At 42.5% G+C, this 12,293-nt stretch overlaps 1 protein-coding gene and 1 pseudogene across 3 annotated transcripts in view; one reads left to right on the top strand and one right to left on the bottom strand.

Moving 5' to 3' along the window:
* Positions 1 to 12,293, bottom strand: part of ZNF609 (zinc finger protein 609) — a 229,812-nt gene that overhangs the window by 153,108 nt on the left and 64,411 nt on the right. The window lies entirely within an intron of this gene.
* On the top strand, positions 7,548 to 8,554 carry LOC129013652 (glyceraldehyde-3-phosphate dehydrogenase-like; annotated as a pseudogene).

Genomic DNA, 12,293 nt, shown 5'->3' with positions numbered 1-12,293 from the left:
GCACGATCTCGACTCACTGTAACCTCTGCCTCCCAGGTTCAAGCGATTCTCCTGCCTCAGCCTCCCAAGTAGCTGGGATTACAAGTGCCCACCACCACACCTGGCTAATTTTTGTATTTTTAGTAGAGACGGGGTTTTGCCATGTTGGCCAAGTTGGTCTCAAACTCCTGACCTCAGGTGATCCGCTCACCTTGGCCTCCCAAAGTGCTGGGATTACAGGCGTGAGCCACCGTGCCCGGCCTTTTTTTTTTCCTTTTTCGAGACAAGGTCTCTCTCTGTCACCCAGGCTAGAGTGCAGTGGCACAATTCGGGCTCACTGCAGCCTCAACCTTCCGGGCTCAAGCAGTCCTTCCACCTCAGCCCGGACTGAGTAAATGGGACAGGTGCATGCCACCTTGCCTGCCAGCTAATTTTCTTTTTTTGGGGGGGGGGGGTGGAATTTTAGTAGAGATGAGGTCTTGCTAGGTTGCCCAGGCTGATCTCGAACTCCTTAGCTCTAGTGATCCTCCTGCCTCGGCCTCTCAAAGTGCTGGGATTACAGACATGTGCCACTGAGCCCGGCCAGTTCTAGTATTTCATTAAGTCCTGTCTTCCTGGTAAGATGGTGCACTTCTTTAATATGTATTGTGGTTTTTGCTCTCAAAATTCAGAAACTATATAACTCAAGGTCCCTAGTTGCATACAGAAATGAACCCTAGCTGATTCAAGCAAAAGATGAAAGGTTAGTAGTGGGTGACTCACTGAATTCCCAGGAAGTCTGGAGAATCAGGCCCAGAAAACAAGCAAGAACAGGAAGAGGCTATACAGTCATAAACCACTTCTAAAATCATGCCATAGGCTGGGCACAGGGGCTCATGCCTGTAATCCCAACACTTTGGGAGGCTGAGATGAGAGGGTCACTGCAGGCCAGGAGTTCAATACCAGCGTTGGCAACATAGCAAGACCCCGTCTCAACAAACAAATAAAAAAATTAGCCAGGTATAGTGGCATGTGCCTGTAGTACTAGCTACTCATGAAGCTGAGGCGGGAGGACAGCTTGAGCCGAGGAGTTCAAAGCTGCAATGGCACTCTGTGCCACAGAGTGAGACCCTGTCTCTAAAAAATATATATTTAAAAAACATCACTTAGTTAGAAAATGGTGAGTCTTTATTCCAGTGGCCAAAGAAAAAAATTAATGAAAATAATAAAAATGAAAAAAAAAGAAAGTGGGCAAAAGACATCCAGAGATGATTCACTGAAGAGAATACACAGGTGATAAACAAGCACATGAAAATAACTCGAACACTGTTATCATTAGAGAAATGCAAATTAAAACCACAGTGAGGTACCATTACATACCTGCCAGGATAGCTAAAATAAAAAATAGAGATAACAGTAAATATTGGCAAGGATGCAAAGAAACTAGATTTCTCACACATTTGCTGGTGGTAATGTAAAATGGTAATAGCCACTCTGAAAACCAGTTTCTTAAAAAACTAAACACAATTACCATATGACCCAGCAACTGCACTCTTGGGCATTTGTCCCAGAGAAATGAAAACTTATGTTCACACACACACAAAAAACTGTATATAAATGTGCATAGCCATTTTATTTTATAATAGTCCCAAACTAGAAACAGCCCAGCTCACCTCCAACACGTATACGGTAAAACAAACTGTGGTATATCCATACTATGGAATACTACTGTTCAGCAACAAAAATGAATGAACTACTGATGCACGCAATGACCTGGATGAATCTCCAGAAAATTATGCTGATTGAAAAAGCCGATCCCAGAAGGTTACATATGGTACGATTCAATTTATATAACATTTTTGCCCAGGCTCATGACTGTAATCCCAGTGCTATGAGAGGTAGAGGCAGGATAATCATTTGAGGCCAGGAGTTCCAGACCAGCCCGGGCAACATAGCAAGACCTCATATCTACAAAAAATTTTAAAAATTAATCAGGGGTGGTGGCGTGCGCCTAGCTACTCGGGAGGTTGAGGCAGGAGGATAGTTTGAGCCTAGGAGTTCAAGGTTACTGTAAACTGTGATCACATCCCTGCACTCAAGCCTGGGTGACAGAGACCCTGTTTCACTTTACATATTTATATAAATAACAGGTTTTTTTTTTTTTGAAATGGAGTTTCACTCTGTCGCCCAAGCTGAAGGGCAGAGTACAATGGCACGATCTCGGCTCACTGCAACCTCTGCCTCCCAGGTTCAAGCAATTCTCCTGCCTTAGCCTCCTGAGTAGCTGGGATTACAGGCGCACGCCACCATGCCCGCCTAATTTTTGTATTTTTAGTGGAGACAGGGTTTCACCACGTTGGGCAGGCTGGTCTCAATCTCATGACCTCAAGTGAACCACCCACCTTGGCCTCCCAAAGTGCTGGGATTATAGGTGTGAGCCACTGTGCTGGGCCTAAATAACAGTTTTTATATAACAAAATTTTTGAAATGGAGAACAGGTTAGTGGTTACAAGAGATTAGGGATGGAGGTGGGAATATACTGTGTTCACATGTGCGGGGAAAGTGGGTATGGTATAAAAAAGTTAACACGGCCAGGCACGGTGGCTCATGCCTGTGATCCCGACACTTTGGGAGGTCAAGGTGGGCGGATCACCTAAGGTCAGGAGTTTGAGGCCAGCCTGGCCAACACGGTGAAACCCCATCTTTACTAAAAATACAAAAAGTAGTTAGGCATGGTGGCGCGTGCCCACAATCCCAGCTACTTGGGAGGCTGAGGCAGGAGAATCGCTTGAACCTGGGAGGCAGAGGTTGCAGCAGTGGGCCCAGATCACACCACTGCACTCCAGCCTAAGCGACAGAGCGAAGACTCTATCTTAAAAAAAAAAAAAAAATGCTGGGCGTGGTGGCTCACGCCTGTAATCCCACCACTTTGGGAGGCCGAGGCAGGCGGATCACCTGAGGTCGGGAGTTCGAGACCAGCCTGACCAACATGGAGAAACCCCGTCTCTACTAAAAATACAAAATTAGCCGGCTGTGGTGGTGCATGCCTGTAATCCCAGCTACTTGGGAGGCTGAGGCAGGACAATCACTTGAACCCGGGAGGCAGAGGTTGCAGTGAGCTGAGGTTGTGCCATTGCACTCCAGCCTGGGCAACAAGAGTGAAACTCCATCTCAAAAAAAAAAGAAAAAAGGTTAATAACAGTGATTGCTATGTTGATGGAACTGTTCAGAATCTTGACAGTGGTGTGGACAGAGAAACCTACACGTGATATAAAATTGTATAGAAATAACCACACATACGCAAATATGAACAAGCAAAACAAGGCAAATCTGAGTAAGATTGGTGGACTGTATCAATGCCAATATCCTGGTTGTTATACTAGTTTTGGAAAATGTTGCTATTGGAGGAAATTGGGTAAAATGTACAAGGGATCTCTCTGTATTATTTTATGAAACTACATGTGATTCTACAGTTATCTCAATCAAATTGTCAATTGAAAGCAAACAAGAAAAACGAGAGACAAGAAAATAGTTGCAATAAATAGAGTAGACAAAAACCACACTAAAACAATAAAGAATTTTAAAAGACTTAAACCCACAAGGAGGGGGATGAACTAGAGAGGAGACAACAATATTTTGGAACTTGGAAAGCAAACGAAGGAATGATAACTGACTAAGCAAACCTAAGAACGCTATATTGAATAATAAGCATGCAATAGAAAAAACTTTGAACTATACCAATCAATACTACAGAATCTTCCCCTAAAAGCTCAGTAACTGGCAGTACCAGATGACTAAAGATGTGAAACCAATGATTTAGGATGAATAACACTGATTGAAAACTATATAAGAAACAATTATAGCTGGGCACAGTGGCTCATGCCTGTAATCCCAGTACTTTGGGAGGGCTGAGACGGGCAGATGGCTTGAGCCCATGAGTTCGAGACCAGCCTGGACAACATGATGGAACCCCATCTCTACTAAAAATACAAACATTAGCCAGGCATGGTGGCAAACACTTGTGGCCCCAGCTACTCAGAAGGCCGAGGCAGGAAGATCACTTAAATGTGGGAGGTAGAGGTTGCAGTCAGCCAAGATCGCACCACTGCACTCCAGCCTTGGTGACAGAGCGAGACTCTGTCTCAAAAAAAAAAGCAGCAATTATTTATTTAATTCCTTTTCTCACTCAGATACCACCCCCGACCCAAAAAAACTAGAGAGGCTAGTTTCTCAAATAGAGAAAGCTCAGATAGAGGATCTCTGGACCAGGGTGCTCCAGGAATAGTGGAGGACATGAGTACCATACCTAAAATAAGGAGATTAAATGTGGATTTAAACATACTGAATGCTGAAGGCTGAAGCCCCAGTCCTTTTTTTCACCTAGCTCAAAGAAATCTTTACTCTCCAGGAGGATTGGAAGGGGCTTGTTATTTTTCTAAGAAATCTGGTAAGCCTATAAGGAAACACCTAACGATCTTGACATCAGGGGTTTCCCAACTTAACAGTCATCTTCACTGTGAAGCTCACCATAAAGATGTCCTGCAAATGCACTCACAGCTTCAACTATAACTTTCAGCGCTCCATCTTAAAGATGTTTAAAACGTGAGCAGACAACCAAGTACTACCAGATATCTGAGGAATGCCTCTAACAAAAAAGACAGGGAACAAAACCAGCATTTCATAAATCAGTCAACTAAGGCTCACATCAGCTAAAAATGAGATTAGTATTTACCATACTGTACATTTCATTCATATGTTTAATAAATATTTATTGGGCCAGGTACTATTATAGGTGCTTGGGAAACAAAGACTCACAAAGCAAAACAAAAGAAAACAAAATCTCTGCCCTGGTAGAGTTTACATTCTAGCAGATAGATAATAAACAATAAGCATAATAAAGTATACACATAGTAAATTAAAAAGATTAGTGCTTCGAAAAAAAATAATGGGATAGGATAAAAGGAGAGTACAGAGGTGGCTGCAAATTTCAAATAGGTTGACATTTGAGTGAAGACTTGAGAGAGATGAGGGAGTTGGCCATGCTACGTACTTCTCTGCGATAAAAGAATTCTAGTAGCCAGAACCTTTGATGTAAGAGACCTAAGGCAAAAGGAGCTGCATTTCAAGGAACAGCAGAATCCAGTATGGCTGGAGGGGCATGATAGTAGGGAGAAATAGAAGATAAGGCCATAGAGGTATGGCAGAGAGAAGCACAGATCATGTGGATCATTGACTTTTTCTCTGAATGAAATTAAGAGCCAATGGAGGGTTCTGAGCAAAGAAGTGATAATGAATGGACAAGTTTCAAAGAATCATTTTGGCTGCTGTGCTAAAAAGAGACTATATGGAAGCAAGGGACGTAGGTTAGAAAGAGAGAGAATGGAATTTCTTAAAATGTTAGAGTTGACAAGGGTGTTGGAAGTAATTTTTTTCCCCAAGTCTTTCATTTTAGAGATGAGGAAACTGAGGCAGGCCCACAACATTGAGTTTTCCAAGGTCATGTGTTAAAGTCTGAAATAAGGCTGGGCACAATGGCTCACATTTCTAATCCCAGCACTTTGGGAGGCTGAGGTGGGAGGTTCTTGAGCTCAGGAGTTCAAGACCCGCCTGAGCAACATAGGGAGACCCCGTCTCTACAAAAAATAGAAAAAGTTAGTGGGGCATGGTGGCTCACATTTGTAGTCCCAGCTACTTGGTAGGCTGAGGTGGAAGGATCACTTGAACCCAGGAGGTGGAGGTTGCAGTGAGCCATGATTGTCGCCACTGCACTGCAGCCTGGGTGACAGAGCGAGATTGTCTCAAATAATAATAATAATAATAATAATAATAATAATAATAATAATAATAATGATGATGATGTCTGGAATAATCCACTTTGCATTTGTGCAGCCTTTTCAGTGTTTTTAGGTTTATAATCTCATCTTGTATTCAGCAATCCTCTGGGTAGTTCATAGGGCAGCTGATAACTAGCATTAATTTGGCCAAAATAGCTGGCCAAAATTAGGGACCAGGTCTGGAATATCCTCTCTCAGTACTCAATATAAAGCTATTAACTACATAGGGAGTGAATCTGCCATCATGCCCATAATATCACAAAGTGCTAAATAACCTAAGTAATTCAAAGTAATGGAAATGACTCATTTCTGCTGATCTAATTCCATGGTCCCACAGGAGAGCTATAGCTATTAAATGCAGTACATGTATGTTAAGTGGAATGATATACATTACAAATTAGGAAAAAGAGTAATTCTGAGGCAAATAGGAAACAGTGATTTTGTTACACATGATATTGTGAACTCAGGTCTCTTTTTCCCGTCTTCTTTCTTTCCTACCCAAGTCTCATCCTTCAAGGTCTTTCTCAGATTTGAAAGCAGCTGATAAACAACTAATTTCCATAAGATGACTGTTGATAATAGCTCAAAGTATTACTTCTCTCTAGGGGTATGTATACTTTAACAGAAAACGCAAAACCTTCAATTCCAAAGGAACTGCAGTCAAGTTAGCAGGGAATATTATACTGAAGAAGACCTCTTGGCAGTTACTCAAATCCCATTAAATAAATTCAAACTCAACAACTGTTTATTGTTATCTACCATACTGTCAGTCACAAAGATAAGACATGGTTCTTGCCCTTAAGATGCTAAGAATGGAAGAAGACCACACAGAAAATACTAGCTTTTGTTTATTGAATGCCTACTAAATATTAGGCATTGAGCTAACTACTTTCCATGGGCAATAAGTATCAAGTATTATACTTAGCACAGTGATTAGCAAATAATGTATGTTCAATATATTGTAGCCATGATGGTATAATTATAACCTTTGTAATTGCATTTAATCTTCACTTCTGCTCTATAAAGTAGTTATCAGTGTTACTTTATAGATAAAAGGAAACTGAGGCCCAGAGGCTAGGTAATATGCTCAAAGTCATACAGCTATTAGGAGCTAGGATTCAGGCCCAGCATGGTGGCTCATGCCTGTAATCCCAGCACTTTGAGAGGTAAGCGGATCACTTGAGGTCGGGAGTTTGAGACCAGCCTGGCCAACATGATGAAACCCCATCTCTACCAAAAAATACAAAAATTAGCCAGGCGTGGTGGCGTGCACCTGTAGTCCCAGCTAGTCGGGAGGCTGAGGTGGGAGAATCACTTGACCCTGGGAGGCAGAGGAGAGCCGAGATCACACCACTGCACTCTAGACAGGGTGACAGAGTGTAAAAAAAAAAACCAAGGCCAGGTGCAGTGGCTCACGCCTTGTAATCCCAGCACTTTGGGAGGCCGAGGTGGGTGGATCACCTGAGGTCAGTAGTTCAAGACCAGCCTGACCAACATGGAAAAACCCCGTCTCTACTAAAAATACAAAATTAGCCAGGCGTGGTGGCGCATGCCTATAATCCCAGCTACGCAGGAGGCTGAGGCAGGAGAATCACTCAAACCCAGGAGACAGAGGTTGTGGTGAGCCAAGGTTGCACCATTGCACCCCAGCCTGGGTAACAAGAGTGAAACTCCGTCTCAAAAAAGTCTCTGCTCCTCCTGTTCGACATACAGCCACATATTCTCTCGCATTGGCAGCCGCATCCCTGAGACACCATGGGTAAGGTGAAGGTCAGAGTCGACGGATTTGGTCGTACTGGGTGCCTGGTGCACCAGGACTGCTTTTAACTCTGGTAAAGTGGATATTGTTGCCATCGATGACCCTTTCATTGACCTCAACTACATGGTCTACATGTTCCTGTATGATTCTACACATGGCAAATTCCATGGCACCGTCAAGGCTGAGAACGGGACGCCTGTCATCAATGGAAATCCCATCACCATTTTCCAGGACCAAGATCCCTCCAAAATCAAATGGGGTGATGCTGGTGCTGAGTACGTTGTAGACTCCACTGGTGTCTTCACCACCATGGAGAAGGCTGGGGCTCACTTGCAGGGGGGAGCCAAAAGGGTCAACATCTCTGTCCCCTCTGTTGACACCCCCATGTTTGTGATGGGCCTGAACCATGAGAAGTATGACAACAGCCTCAAGATCATCAGCAATGCCTCTTGCATCACCAACTGCTTAGCGCTCCGGCCAAGGTCATCCATGACAACTTTGGTATCATAGAAGGATTCATGACCACAGTCCACACCATCACTGCCACCCAGAAGACTGTAAATGGCCCCTCCAGGAAACTGTCGCGTGATGGTTGCAGGGCTCTCCAGGACATCATCCCCGTCTCTACTGGCGCTGCCAAGCCTGTGGGTAAGGTCATCCCTGAGCTGAACGGGAAGCTCACTGGCATGGCCTTCCATGTCCCCACTGCCAATGTGTCAGTGGCAGACCTGACCTGTCATCTGGAAAAACCTGCCAATATGATGACATCAAGAAGGTGGTGAAGTAGGCATCGGAGGGCCCCCTCAAGAGCATCCTGGGCTACACTGAGCACCAGGTGGTCTCCTTCGACTTCAACAGCGACACCCACTCTTCTACCTTAGATGCTGGGGCAGCCATTGCCCTCAAGGACGACTCTGCCAAGCTAATTTCCTGGTATGACAATGAATTTGTCTACAGCAACAGGGTGGTGCACCTCATGGCCCACATTGCCTCCAAGGAGTAAGACCCCTGGACCACCAGCCCAGCGAGAGCATGAGAGGAAGAGAGAAGCCCTCACTGCTGGGGAGTCCCTACCATAATCAGTCCCCCACCAAGGTGAATCTCCCCTCCTCACAGTTTCCATGCAGACTCCTTGGAGGGAGGGGCCTAGGGAGCCCCACCTTGTCATGTACCATCAATAAAGTCCTCTGTGCTCAGCCAAAAAAACAAAAAACAAACAAACAAACAAGAAATTAAACAATAAAAAACCCACAAAAAAATTAAAAATAATAATAATAATAAAATTTTTTAAAACCCCCACCAATAAAAAAGAGCCAGGATTCTGGATCAAGAGGTCAGGAGTTCGAGACCAGCCTGGCTAATATGGTGAAACCCCATCTCTACTAAAAAATTCAAAAATTAGCCAGGCGTGGTGGCATGCACCTGTAGTCCCAGCTACTCAGGAGGCTGAGGCAGCAGAATCGCTTGGACCCAGGAGGCGGAGGTTGCAGTGAGCCGAGATTGCGCCACTGCACTCCAGCCTGGGCAACAGAGCGAGACTCCAACTCAAAAAAAAAAAGGAGCCAGGATTCAAACTCAAGCCTGCATAATTCTATAATTTGTGCTATTAACCCCTATATAATATTCAATATTTCTATAAAATTAATAGATGTTTAACTTCATTTGGAAGTCTGAGGAACTGGCTAAGAAGAACATGCTGTAAAGAGAAAGTGATATTTAAGTTGGATCCTGAATGACAAGTGGGAAAGAAAGGGGGTGAGAGTAGAGTTTGGTCCAGGTTAAAAATGATGAGGGTCTGAACAAAGGAAGTGGCAACAAGTATAAAGAGGGGAAGTTACAAGAGGTAAGCAGGAGATAGTCTCTTAAAGAACCTTTGTGATGTACCAGATGTGAGCAGTGAGGGAAAGGTATCAAGGATGACTCACAAGTTTCTAGTTTGGGTGACTGGGCAGAAGTATTCCCACTACTAACACTGAGAAAGTACTGGAGAAAGGAATGGAGAGAGGTGGACTTTAGGAACAAATTATGATTTTTCTTTGAACTTTGTGAATTTGAAGTACATTTGGGACAACTAAGCAAGGAAATCTGTTAGGCAACTGGAAATCATGTCAAATTTAGGAAAGATATCAGGGCAGGGAATGGATATTTGGGAGTCACTGCTATAACTACAGTAGTTTGAAATAATAATTGTGTAAGAGACTGACACATAGGTAGCACTCATGCCATCTTATGTGTAAGGCTGATCTCAACACTGAGAATATACTGAACTCTGAAAATAAGCAGGGCCGTAACATGTCCCCACAAATCAAATATGCCCATCACCTCCATCTTTACAGAAAAAAAAAAAAAAAAAAAGAAAGGTGTTGGAAATGGAGTGTAGCTGATATCTGAGGACAACGACTCAGACAGCCGTTAGTCTTTTAACCCTGCATCCTCAAAATACCTGGCAAACTAGATGATCAATAAATATGTGATGAACAGAAAGCATGAATGAAGGAAGCCCAAAGAATTAAACAGAATTTCCAATGTTATTCAGCTTAAGTAGCGGAATGGACACTAGAAGCTAGGTGCTCTCAATCTTGTGTGCTTTACACTCCAAAGGTTTCTCCAGCCTCCTTCCTCACTTTCCCTCAAGAATTATCTTGTTCTGAAAAATATCAACATAATTTAAAATCTCAAACTACAGTATAAATGTTCCCTTCAAAATCTCATATTGGGCTGGGTATGGTGCCTTATGCCTGTAATCCCAGCACTTTGGGATTGCCGAGGTGGGAAGATCATTTGAGCCCAAGAGTTTGAGACTAGACTGGGCAGCCTGGGCAACATAGTGAAACCCTGTGTCTACAAAAAACAACAACAAAAATAGCCACATGTGGTGGCATGTGTCTGTCTGTAGTCCCAGCTACTTGCAAGGCTGAGGCAGGAGGATTGCTTGAGCTTGGGAGGTCAAGGCTGCAGTGGGCTGTGATTATGCCATTGCAGTAAGCTGTGATTGTGCCACTGCACTCCAGCCTGGGTGACAGGGCAAGACCCCATCTCTAAGAAAAAAAAAATCCCATATTGATAAAAGTCATCTATAAAAAAAGTCCACAGTTAATTAACATCATATTTAATAATTAAGACTGAAAGTTACTCCCTAAAATCAGTGAAGAAGTTAAGGATATCTGTTCTTGCCACTTCTATTCAACATTGTACTGGAGGTTATAGCTAGAAAAATTAGGCAAGAAATAAAGAAAAAAGACATCGAGATTGTAAGAAGTAAAATGATCTCAATTTGGCAGATAACATGATCTCATATATAGAAAATCCTAAGGAATGCACAAAAATCATATCAGAGCCAACAAACGAATTCCACAAGGTTGTGAGATACAAGATCAGCATATACAAAACAATAGTATTTCTGTACTCTAGCAACGAATAATCCAAATATGAAATCGAGAAAACAATTCCATTTACAATAACATCTAAAAGAATAAAATCCTCAGGAATAAATTTAACAAAAGAAGTGCAAGATTTTGGTATACAACCCCTAAATTTGACTGGCTTAAAAAAAAAAAAGAAAAAACAGGGTTGAGCGTGGTAGCTCATGCTTGTAATCCCTGCACTTTCGGAGGCCTAGGCAGGCAGATGACTTGAGGCCAGGAGTTTGGAAACCAGCCTGGCCAACATGGTGAAACCCGATCTCTACTAAAAATAGAAAAAATTAGCTGCGTGTAGTGGCGTGCACCTGTAGTCCTAGTTATTCGGGAGGCTGAAACAGGAGAATCGCTTGAAACTGGTGGGTGGAGGCTGCAGTGATCCAAGCCAAGATTGTGCCACTGTACCCCTGCCTGGGGGACAGAGTGAGACTCTGCCTCAAAAAAAAAAAAAAAGAAAAAAGGCAAGATTTGTACACTGAAACCACAAAACATCATTGATGGAAATTAAAGAAGTTCTAAATAAATGGAAAGACATCTCATGTTCATGGATTGGAAGATTTTTTATTGTTAAGATTGCAGAACTCTCCAAACTGACTGACAGATTCAATACAATATCCATCAAAATCTTAGCCTGCTTCTTGCAGAAACTGACAAGCTGATCCTAAAATTTGTATGGAAATGCAAAGGACTCAGAATAGCCAAAATGATCTCAAAAAGAAGAATAAAGTTGAAAGACTCACAATTCTCAACACTTAATACAAAGATGAGTAATCAAGATTGTAATACTGCCATAAAGATAGATATGTTGATCAATGGAACAAAACTGAGAGTCTAGATAAAAACCCACACATTTATGGTCAATTAATTTTCAACAAGGGTGTCAAGAAAATCCAATGTGGGGTAAGAATAGTCTTTTCAACAACTGGTGCTAGGAAAACTGCATATCTACATGTAAAAGAATAAAGCTGGATCCCTACTTCACACCATATAGAAAAATTAACTCAAAATGGATCAGAGACCTAAATGTAAGAGCTATAACCATAAAAATCTTAGAAAACACTAGTATCCAGAATATATTCTTACAAAGACAACCTAATTAAAATATTGACAAAGAATCAGATATCTTCAAAGAAGATATACAAGCACATAAGCACATGAAAAGATGCTCTGAATCATTAGTCATTAAAGAAATCCAAGTCAAAACCACGAGATACCACTTTACACCCACCAGGATGGCCATTATTAAACAAATGAACAATAACGAGTATTGTTGAAAGTATGGGGAAATCGGAATCCTTGTACACTGCTAGCGGGAATGTAAAA

The sequence above is a fragment of the Pongo pygmaeus genome, chromosome 16, assembly GCF_028885625.2.
Source record: "Pongo pygmaeus isolate AG05252 chromosome 16, NHGRI_mPonPyg2-v2.0_pri, whole genome shotgun sequence".
NCBI lineage: Eukaryota > Metazoa > Chordata > Mammalia > Primates > Hominidae > Pongo > Pongo pygmaeus.
The sequence above is the reverse complement of the archived record's forward strand: the minus strand, read 5'-3'. Positions and strand labels throughout refer to the sequence as shown.